The sequence below is a fragment of the Macaca fascicularis genome, chromosome 15, assembly GCF_037993035.2.
Source record: "Macaca fascicularis isolate 582-1 chromosome 15, T2T-MFA8v1.1".
Classification (NCBI taxonomy): domain Eukaryota; kingdom Metazoa; phylum Chordata; class Mammalia; order Primates; family Cercopithecidae; genus Macaca; species Macaca fascicularis.
Genome location: NC_088389.1, coordinates 87,232,811 through 87,245,095, shown reverse-complemented (window position 1 = coordinate 87,245,095; position 12,285 = coordinate 87,232,811).

The following is a 12,285-nucleotide window of genomic DNA, read 5'->3' as shown; positions in this document are numbered from 1 at the left end:
TCATTATTAATGTGTACATGTAATACAAGTACTGTGTGACCACCACCAGAAATCATCTCATTTTAACATGTTTGCCTTATTTCAAACCTACTTTGTCCCCACCCCAACTAGAAATAAAAATTGAATATAATAAAAGCATTTGTATACACTGTTCCTTTTGTTTATCTTGAATTCTCAGAGATAATCATTATAATATGCATCTGATAAGATACATATCCAACTGTATTGTAAGAAGTGTGAATTTGCACCATTTTTATATGTTTTCAGATTGTCCTCCAAGATGTTTTCCTCCTACTATGGCAGAGTACATTCAGTACTAATCTTTATAGAGTTTGACCAACAGAATATTAGCAGTTATAATAAAAGCTGAAGCTTTAGCTATCCTGGCTCCGGTTTTTGTGCCTAACATGTGCTCAAATGACCTGCCATGGGAAGATCATGCCATATATAACTGCTGCCGTTTCTGCTAAGATTGAAAGTATACTCCAGCCACTGTCCCTCTTAATTTATTCCAGGATAGGCAGTGCTCCTCACCAGAATCCCAGTAATTGTCTCAACAAGTTATGCTTAAGGATAGATTACCTCACAGTATTATGGGAAAATTTTGCTCAAGAATTCCTCAGTGCTGTAATCAACTTTTTATATCTATTTACATGGGCGGTAGCCCAATTACAGTTATCTCTTGGTATCCATAGGGCACTGGTTCCATGACCCCCATGGATACCAAAATTTGTGGATGCTGAAGTCCACAGTATAAAATGGGGTAGTATTTGTGCATAACCTATGCACATCCTCCTGCATACTTAAAATCACCTCCAAATTACTTATAATACTTAATACAATGTAAATTCTATGTAAATAGTTGTTATACTGTATTGCTTAGGGAATGGTAAAAGAAGTCTGTACATATTCAGTACAGACATTATTTTTCTGAACATTTTGAGTCCACGGTTAACTGAATCTATGAATGCAAAATGCACAGATTCGCAGGGCCAACTGCACTTGGTTCTGCCAGTGTCTTTCATTTCCTTTGAAAACTCCTACGTTTTCTTTGAAAGGGAGTTCAGATCTCATTATGCCACAGATAATTGACCCAAACATGACTTTGTTCTCCTTTTACTTTAATTGTTTTATTCCAGAAAGCATGTCTCCTTAAATTCTTTATTTCCTTCCTGTAATATGGATATTAACAAGGCATAGCTACTCTAAAATTCGGTATAACATTGATGTCCTCCATTATCAACATATGGAGGATTCATTCTGTGACCTGAAAATAATGGGCAGAGCTGTCTGTGGTCACTGTCTACCATTCTATGAGAGTGCTATTTGAACTGACTGGTGTACTTCAGTACAAAATGACAAAAAATAAATCAGATCTAAGACTATAAATCTTTGCTCAAGTTCACAGTTTGCTAGCATCTCTAGGCTTATGGCTGAGGTGGACGCAACTGGGGTTAAGACCTTACTTATCCTTATTATAACATTCCAAGCATCATTTAGCTTTCGGAGACACAAAACTGGAGCATTGAAGGCCACAGACACGATGTACTGATGTACTAGCTATAAAGTTTACAATATTTTACTGCATGAGAAGATGTAAGACATTATTTACACTTTGGTGGGAAACCTCCTGGGAGCTCCAAAGAAAGAATTGAGCCACATTCTAAGTATCCTGAATTTAGGATCCATAGTTTTATATTTATCTGAAATTTAATCTGGCTTCCAAGAAGCCTTAACTGACATTATCACACAATCCGTGTGTTTTATATGACTTCCACCAATTGCTGGCCTTGCTATTCAATCAGACAAAAGTCTGATGACACTTAATTGATCTACTATCTTATACCTATTGAAATAAAATAGTCATTACAAATCCAGCCATGCTTTGCTTCTAGGAACTGGATTTTCATTCATGCTTCCTATGAATGGACAACCGTCCATGCTTTCTTTTTCACAAAAACTTTGTATAGCCACACTAAATTGTAAACAAATATCAATAATTAAGTTCTATGCACCCTCATTCTCTGCCATTTTCTATAGTACAGACTGGGTACTTGGACTTGACAAACTTCTAGAACCAAGAGACGTGGGCATGTTTCATTTTGGGAACTCCCATTTTTCAGCTCGTTAATTGTGTAGTTTCTTTAATCAGGTTTTAACTTAGTCTAAAGTTTAATCAATTTCACAACTTTTTATTTCTCCTAAGTGAGACACCTCTTATTCGTATTAGGAAATCTGAATAAAAACATTCATGGATTTAAAATTGTACACATTGGCTTCACAAGTGATAATATCTTGTCATGCCAACTTTCCTGGAACACCTATACTTAAATGAGTCCTTATACCTTGATTGTTCTCCCTAAAAAAAAATTTTGGGGATCTTTCTGGTCTATATGTCTGTTCACCATTCAGAACCTTGGACATGTATCTATCATTAATTTATCTCCTTGTACAAGACTATACACCTGTCATTCTAACATATTTCTTCCAATTTCATCTAGAGAAGTAATCTGTGTTAGGAGATATAAATTCCATCAGTTCTGGATCTGGCAGAAACATCAGTTATGCAAATAGATGCTTCTTGCCTTCTCCATTTTTAGTAGTGTAAATCAATCTAGAAGAGTGTTTTTAACCTTTTTGTTCCAAGAACCCATTTGGCAGTCTGGTGAAGCTGATCCTTTCTCAAAACGATGTTTTAAACAAAAAAGCTTAAGAATACAAAATAAATTATACTGACATAGATATCGAAGTATTAGAAACTGTGATATCATAATACATGTTTCTTTATTAAACTATTATATATCGTACCTTGCTCTCTTTACAAAAACTGCCATACTTTTTAGAATGATAAACATAAAGGATAGTTCAAAATATTTACAATTCTAATGTGATACAAAATACCTGTAAATTCTATTAGTGACAAGCCATGATATTGCTAATATTTGTTGCCTATACTCATAATTGAAAGCAACAGTACATTTCAATTAGACCTTAGTGAGAATGAAAATGTAACATATTCTCATTCAAGTTTATGAATCCCTAAACTCTATTCAAGTGTCCCTTTGTGCTCATGTACTCCTGGTTAAGAAGATATGATCCACAAAGGCAAAAGTACCTAAGGTTCAGGAAAGACATAATGTGGAATTACTGCTTACCTGGGATTGAAAGATTTCCCATATATAACATTTTCAGTGCTGAAACAGACAGTCACAGGCAAACTTGAATGGTTGTTCTTTCTACGGAGCTCTCACCTACTGAAAGACACCTTTTGAAAGCCATTTTTTCTTTTTTTTTTTTTTTTTGAAAATCAAAAAAATCCAAGGGAGAAGAGGGTGGAAATGAATGCTGAGTACGAAAACTATATTTGACATAATTCATACTCAAAATTCACACAATCACCTTCTCATGATACACTTTTGAAATAACAACTACACTAAAAAGAAATAATTCCTAAATCTTACCAGTTACCTGTACTGTAGACAGTTCTATATTAATTTCTAATTGCTGCTATAAAAATGACTATAAATTTAGCTATTTAAAATCACAAATATATTCTCCTAAGTTCTGACAGTAATGGTCTAAAATGGGCCTTCAGGGCTGCATTTCTTCTGTATACTCTAGGGAGAACCTTTCTGTGCCTTTCCAGCTGCTAGATACTGCCTACATCCTGTGGCTCAAGGACTCTTCCTCCATTTTCAAAGTCGGCAGCATAGCACTATCTGTCTTGTCTGACTTCCTGGCTTTTTCTTGTAAGTGCTATTGTGACTATATTGAGCCTACCTAGATAATGGAGGATAATCCTCTTATCACAGAGTTCTTAATCACATCTGCAAAATTTCTTTGAATGTAAGGTAACAGATTCACAGGTTTCTGGAATTAGGATATGCGCAGTTTGGGGAGAATTATTCAGTCTACCTCAAAACCCAAGTCTAGAATTCCAGGGTCATATATGTATTAATCGTGTCTAACAAAGTCAATATATTAATACAGGATCAAAGAAACAACTTATGAAAACAGAGCCAGGGGCTATCACATTGGTTAAGTGAGAGATTTGCTCCAGTGCCAGGACGTGGGTTCCCCAACTATACTTGTCAAGTGAAACTTGATATTTATCTTTGACTGTTGTCCATGGCTCCTATGTTCTTTTCTCTATTGTTATTCCTGGCCTCTCTGTCAATTTGAATATTTCCTTCTGATTTATTTCCAAGCTTAGATTTCAGTTTTAATCAGTGTCTAATCTGATGTTAAACTTGTCTTCTGAGTCCTTCATATCTGCTATGGTCTGAATATTTGTGTCCCTTTCCTCACAAATTTATATGTTGAAATGTAATCACCAATATGATAGCAGTAGGAGGTAGAATCTTGAGAGATGATTAGGTATTGAGGTAGAGCTCTCATAAATGATTATTGCTCTTTTAAAAGAAGCCCCAGAGAAGTGTCTTCTCCTCTTGCATCCTGTGAAGACTCAGCTAGAAACTCCATCTATGAACCAGTAAACAGGTCCTAACTAGACAAGAATTTGCTTTGATCCTAGCATTCCCTGACTCTAGACCTGTGAAAGCAAACTTCTTCCTTTTTAAAATAAGCTATCAGATTTATATTATTTTGTTATGACAGGCCAAACAAACGTGGTATATTTAGCTTTAGATATTTTCTTGTGATTCTTGCTTATAGGCTCCTATAATCTGGTAAAGACTTTCCATGGTAAATTCCTTAGCATAATAATTATATATATTTATATATCCTTATTCTGTAACTCTATTACCTTGTGTTTTATTTCCATTCTTTTTGTTTTACTTTCTTTCTTGGCCATTTTTTTTTCCAATTTCCCTTTTTATTTTTTTATTGAGCATCAGACACTGTATATGAAATATTGTAAAGACCGATTGAGACTCTAATGATGTTATCTTTCTCTAGATCTATTTACTGGTAAAGAAAGGTGATCTGGTGTAATCTACTTTTCAACTACAATCCAGGAGAAATAGACTAATTGCATTTTTGGGGGGAAGTCTCTTCCATTAACAGAATATCCTTAACAGAATACTATAGTCATAAAATCTATTCCTCTACCAACCTAATTTATATTTATCAGTGCTCTCAGTTTACATATAAAAATCTAGTGTATGTATATGTGATTACAATAAAAATGTTTAGCAAACTAAAGTACAGCTTATTTTTAATATTCAGCAACATTATGCAAATGAAAAGATGTCAATTCTTTCTGTGATTTTCACTATGGTTTTTGCTTACACTAAATATCAGCTGTCTGGTTGAGTATATTGTTTCAAATACTAGGTACAGAAAAATGTTACAGGAAATGAGATACCATTAAAGAATTTATTTCACTCTTCCAAGAGGGCAAGAGTGTTACACATAAATCTTCAAAGGGTATCTCAATTCATAAATTCTTAGGAAGTCCTCTTGTGTTAGCAAGATATTTCCTATAGCCTTCTCTTTTATAAACTTTGCAGAAATCCCATTATCATAGCCTAGGGCAGTTAAAACCTTCATATTCTATGCTATTCTACAGTTTTATTTTGCTGTTTCAAAATCTGAAGAATTTTTTTATATGATAGCCTGTTAATTATTGCCAGGAAAATAGAAACTCTAGTCATAAATATCATAAATTGAACAAAGTTACTCAATAATTTGGCATGACATCTCTCAAAAGGGTAGATTTACCCAATTATTTTTCTTTGTCCAGCTTTTATTAGTGAGTAAATTTAATTGGTAAATAAAGAAATGTTTCTATATTGAGTTATGCTTGAGATATTTATACAATCTCAACTTTCCCCTTCCTTTCACATATATTCCTTAGTAGCTTCATACTCTTATATTGATTATAGTTTATTCAAAATATTTCTAAGTATATCCTTTCTATATAATTAATTTCTTTGCATTTACCTCCATTTCTATTGCATCCGAAGTTTTATCGACTTCTAGAGGGAGGAAAATAAACAATAGCAACCAAAAAAAAAAAAATGTTATTATCAACAATCGCCATTTTGATTTTTCCAACAGCCTAAAGTCCCTTAACATGGCTGACAGAAAAGAAGATGAAGCACCCTTAACAGGCAGATGTCTTAGACACTGCAAAATATGTGAATAGCATATATGAACAATACAATTGAGACGTTGTGATGAATTATAATAGCAGAAAGCAGAATAACTGAGCTAAAGGATACTTGGCTATATGGTTTCCACATCACTGGATGTCGGAAACATCAAATCTTTCAAAAAGGTACATAAAAATAAACTAACACACCAGCTTGGTTATTTAATGTAGTGAATTATCGTGTTATTTCTCTCAAATAGTATTTTAGGATATTTAAATTATGCATACTTCTTTTACTGCCTGGAATATCTGTCCTCTTTTGTCAATATGTATACATTTGAATTATCTTCCAAAATTTAATATAGCTAGCAAAGCATTACATAAGACTTCTGTTACCTAATCAACCTACCTAATATAGCATGCTTTTCTATCACTCCTACTGTATTATTGAAAAAAATCACACCATATTTTAACTGCTGATTTGTGTAATTTTCTTGCCCTCTAAACTGAAACCCTGGGTTTGTTTTACTTTGTTTTGTTTTCAATATCATATGTCTATAGGGTCAATGTAAAGTAATGTATATATGTTAGAAAGATTGTAATAGATTTTTAAATATTTTAATTATTTTTTTCATTGAAAATATATACTTTTGTTTCTAAAAATGGTTATGTACATATTTAAGTGCTAACTCCCACTTTTTAAATATGCCCAGTTAAAGGAATGCTATTATGGTTTCCATTAACAGCATCTAAAATATAGCAACCACCAAATAGATGTCTTTACCAAATAGATGCCTTCTGAACTTTCCGTAATGCTCAGCAAATTAGAAGTAGCAGAAACAATGAGTTAATAGAATTAGTAGATGGAATAGTAGTTAATATAATTTCATTCTCTGAAATTACCTTTTAGATCTTTAGTGTGATATTACAGTGTAGAAAAAAATTCAGGAACTTAGTCCGTGTGTTCTCCGCTCCCCCAGCTGCAAAGATGGCAGAAATAAGAAAATAACTTTCTGTTCTCTGGACTCCTGCTTATTTATTTCCTTCATTAGTACATTGTAGAACTACTGAGACTGACTTTGCACAAATGCAGTTACATTTGGTAAACAATAATAAGCCTTGATTTAAGCAATAATAAACTAAGGTTTCTGATTGAGATTTCAGAATGTCATTCCCAAAACCTGCAAAAATTGTTAAAAATACACATTCTTGGGCCCCCATCTCAGATCAAATGAATCATAATTTCCACAGAGGGTATAGAGTCTATATTTTTAAGCACATTTTCCAGGTGTTTCAGAGGTAAAAGCTAGTTGAGGTAATGTTGGAACTTTGTGCAATACCTGATTATTGGTTCTGAAGCGGATTAAATTCAGTGTCTTTGCCAAATCTCCTGATCCAACGTTAATGTTCCCTCTATAATTTATAATTAATAGACTATTAATTTACTCTGTTACATACAAACATTTCTGTAGAAAACAAGAAGGAAGATTACCAGGTCTGTCCTGAGGGAAATATAAGACTCTATATCCAAAAAGACTGTGGGCTGTGAGGAGTGGAAAGATAGAGTAATCTTAACAATGAGAAAGTAGTAACTTGTAGAAATCCTTGAATTATTAAGGTATCTTTATTAACTGAGCTTCTTTCTTGATCATTGATTATAAATATTCTCGTGCTTGTTATTTTTTTTCCTTGTATTTTAAAATATATCAAATGTAATTAACATATTTTGGGATATTTACCTAGGTTTGTAAAGAATTTTCATGAGTTTCATGTAATTATTAAAAACTACAGTTAATTTCATCACAAAAATTTAGAAGAAATGCTTATGTAGAAAAGAATGTAAACCTGAATGTCTCTGTTTTATCCCTTTCAGGTTTATTTTATTACATATTTAATTATTAAATTTATTTAAACATTTGTTCTACTAGAAATATAAGAGGAAAACTTTTTGGTTGCATTCCAAATCCACATAAAAAACAACTTTGAGTAGGTTTTGTTGAAAACATTTCTATTTCCTTTTTATGTTTAGTATTTCTGTTTATGTTTTAACTCAGAAATAATAATAATGAAAATAATCATATTTAATATTGAACTAGTATAAATTATAGGACTGCCTAGATGCAAATGCCAGTTTTGTCACTCATTAGCCCAGTGACCTGTGCCTTAATTTGAAGAGTTCAAATAATTACATAATAAAATTTTAAAAATGTGTCATGCACTTATTGATATTTATCCCCTTTCCTTTCTTAATCAGCTCAGTTTATTATTCATGTCTGATTTATCTTTTCAAGTTGTCTACCATCTATAATGTTTACTAGGAGACTCTGGGTGGGGAAGGAGTATTCCTTGTTATAATGAGGATGTCATTTACATGGGGCATCTATTCTCAAAACTGTACATGTGAGATTTGTTCATATTTGTGTATGTAAGTTTCTACTAAAAATATGAGCTATCATCTTAAGCTCATATGTAGATACAACTAATAAAATAAAATTTTTGTTAAATGTTGAATCAATGTCATTCTATCTAATGATACAAGCTCTGCCTTTCTCCCCCTAAACCAACTAAAATTCCATTTCTCAATGAAGAGTTCCCTTCTTAGCCACCCCAACTCTGGCATCATGATATAACACCTTTCTGTACCCCAGTGTGTGTAAAATAGGGATAAACATAGTACCTATCTGATACATTCATGAGTTAATGCATCTATGGAGAGGGCTTAGAATAATAACTTATACATAGTATATATTTAGTAAGTCTTAGCTAATATGATTTTGATTATTGTTATTCTGATCTATAAAGATTATGTTATTTAAATGTTGCCATTGCACTTTTTTTCCTGTGCCATCATTACAGCATTTAATTTATACTTGTAAGTTTTTTGTTTTGAGTTTTTTTTTTTTTTTTGAGACAGCTTGCTTTTTGTGGTAAATTAAAAATGATATCACAACAGTAATGGTTGCATTAGGTTTAATGGTTTACAACCATTACTGTCGTGGTATCATTTATACCACAGAAATGGTATCGTTTATAATTTACTTCTCGAAGTATCTATTTCCTCAGAGGGAAAATGGAAAAACTCGTTAGTAGTATCTTCTGTGAGTTAAATGTAATATATTAGACATAAAATAATTTGTAATACAATTATCTGTATAAAGCATCTGTAATACAGTTGATATTGTAAATATTATTTCATTTTTTTCTTTAATCATTAAACTTCTGTTCACTATCATTAAACTATTTAATGTGCCATTTCCCTTAACACAGTAAAATATAGTAGATTTTTATGCAGGATAGGCATGCACCCAAACTAGGGCTTAGGTTGGGAGGGTTCTTGGCTTCACCCAGGAGATAATTCAATAGTGAGCCAGTGGTGTTAGACAGTACTCTTTTATTGAACAGCATTGCTCCCTGCAGAGCAGGGCTAACTCACAGGCAGTGCACTCAGTCCAACATACGGGCTGTTGGCAAGTGTATTTATACCCACTTACACCCAGTTTCAATTTAATGCAAATTAAAGGGTGGGTTAATACAAATTGTGGGGCCAGTTATTTGGAACTTTCTAGAAAATGGGTGGTAATTTCTGGGTTGTTGCCTTGAAAAGAAGTGGCAACTTTCACATTGTTGCCATGGCATTTGTAAACTGTTATGGTGCTGGTGGGAGTGCCTTATGCTAACAAGCAATGAGATATCAATTTTTGGCCATCTGCTGGTTCCTGCTAGTTTTCTGTCTTCATCCTGTTGGGACTGGGAAATAAATTCTGCCTGTCTCCTACCTCAATACTAGTAACTAGGGCTGAAAAAGAAACAAAACTACAAAATATATTTAATGTCATACAGTTCTTGTAATCATAACCCAGAACAAGAGGGAATTTTGTTTTATTTTTGTAGTATGTTATTTCAAATTACTGAATGACGTTTTCACCTTCACATTAAGGGACTGAAAATTTGATAAATATGAGAGGAAAAAATTATCTTCTAGTTTTGTTTTTCATCACAATAGTTACTTTTTAGACTCTAATTAAGAAGCTACTTTATTCAAATGATCATTTTACTGGTCGTTTCACATACACTCATATTTTACAGTAATCTACCAGGCATTGCTATTATTTTAATCATTTGTTTTCAGATAAGTAGAATAAAGCTCATCTATGTTTACCATATTTTTAAGATAATAATTAGTTGCATAGTGAAGGCTTAAGTCATATAGTCTAATTTTAAGTTTATTTTCTTTTCATGGACCTACATATAGGGACTTTATTCAGCTTTACAGTTTTTATTTATTGTGTAATAATATATCTCCATATCACTATATATTCTTTGTATTCATTTTTTGATGTATAATTTAGAGGCACTGAAACGTACAACTCTTAAGTTGCTTTCATTTTATATATTTTAGCAAATGTACATAATGTGTGACCCAAATGCCCATGGAGATACAGATACATAGAGGAAGATCCTCTTCAAGCCCTATCTAGTTAATTCACCTTGACTTCTCCCTCATACATGACTTCTCCCTCATACAACTCCTAATTTATTTTATATATTCAATTTTAAAATACAAGTCAGATGACTTGGTGTGAATGCTATAGCAGCCATTCACATAGATTACATAAAAGCTCAGAAAGAGAGGGTTGAACAAAACTGGTCTATGAATGCTCTATCCCATTATATTTTCTTTATGTTTTAAATATGTCTTGAAAGTGTAACAAATGAATATTCAAAATATTGTACTGTTTTTTTCTGAATTTTAACGCTAAACATAACTTTATGAAAATTATATATATATATATTTTATTTATTTTTGAGACAGTGTCTCGCTCTGTTGCCCAGGCAGGAGTATAGTAGCGCAGTCCAGCTCACTGAGCCTCTCAGGCTCAAGCCATCTTCCCACCTCAGCCTCCTGGGTAGCTGGGACTACAGTTGTGCTGGCATGTCTAGCTAATTTTTGTGTGTGTATATTTTTTGTAGAGACAGAATTTCGCCAAGTTGCCCAGGCTGGTCCCGAACTCCCAGGCTCAAGTGATCTGCCTGCCTCAGCCTCCCAAAATGTCGGGATTGCAGGCATGAACCAGCATGCCTAGTCCAAAATTGTATTTTCTAGGTCCCTGTGATAGTCACGGAGTTTCTTCAAGAGCTAAGTGTTTGGGGCATCTCATTAAAGTATTTGTTCTAGAAGCTAACCATTGAGGTCAAAGAGACTTAAATTATTTACTGAAGTAAATATTCTAAAATATGTGATACTTTATTGTTTAAAATACATGAACAACATTATGAATGCATTATAACTTTTTCTAGCTATTGTTATATGAGAAAAAAATGCACAATACTAACATTTTCTGCAAAATAAAATAAAATGATGATGTTTATTTACCATATCATACATTCTTTATCATAGAAACTTTAAGTCAATCCACTTAGACTAAGTGTGATTAAAATCATTTAGGCCAGGCACCAGTGTCTCATGTCTGTAATCGCAGCATTTTAGGAGGTCGAGGAAGGTGGATTACAAGGTCAGGAGTTCCAGAGCAGCATGACCAACATGGTGAAACCTCGTCTCTGCTAAAAATACAAAAATTAGCAGGGAGTGGTGGCGTGCGTCTGTAATCCCAGCTACTCAGGAGGCTGAGACAGGAGAATTCCTTGAACCCAGGAGGCAGAGGTTGCAGTGAGCCGAGAGCCTGGGCAACAGAGCAAAACGCCATCTAAAAAAAAAAAAAAAAAAATCACTTATAGTATTATTTCTGGTATTTGAAGTTCTAAGTTAATGATTCTAATGGACTATATTTTTATTAGCTTTCAAAATGATATTTCTAAGATAATCTAAAAAGTTAGCTAAGACATCCTCCTTGTATGTATGCCACTTGATTTAGACCCAGGCTCTTAAGAATTACACATAGAACCGTTTAGAATTGAATCCTGGCATATTGCTATGGATTTATCTCTTGATACCCTTTGTCAACTATTGTACTTTAGCCCTATCAAGACTACTGCTTTGCCTAGCACCTCATGCTGTTTGCTGCCTCCTGTCAAATAACTGATCCCTGAAAGTAGCATCAAGACACCTTGATAAACAAAAACACCGAAGCTGTTTTTGTTCCTACCATAGTAAGGGGGATTAACTTGACAGATTCTTAGCAACGTCTCATAGGAAAAGAGTAGTCTAGATATATAAGTCTTTGGAGTATGACTTAAGGGAAGTCTTCAATGTGAGGGCTTGACTAGAAGTA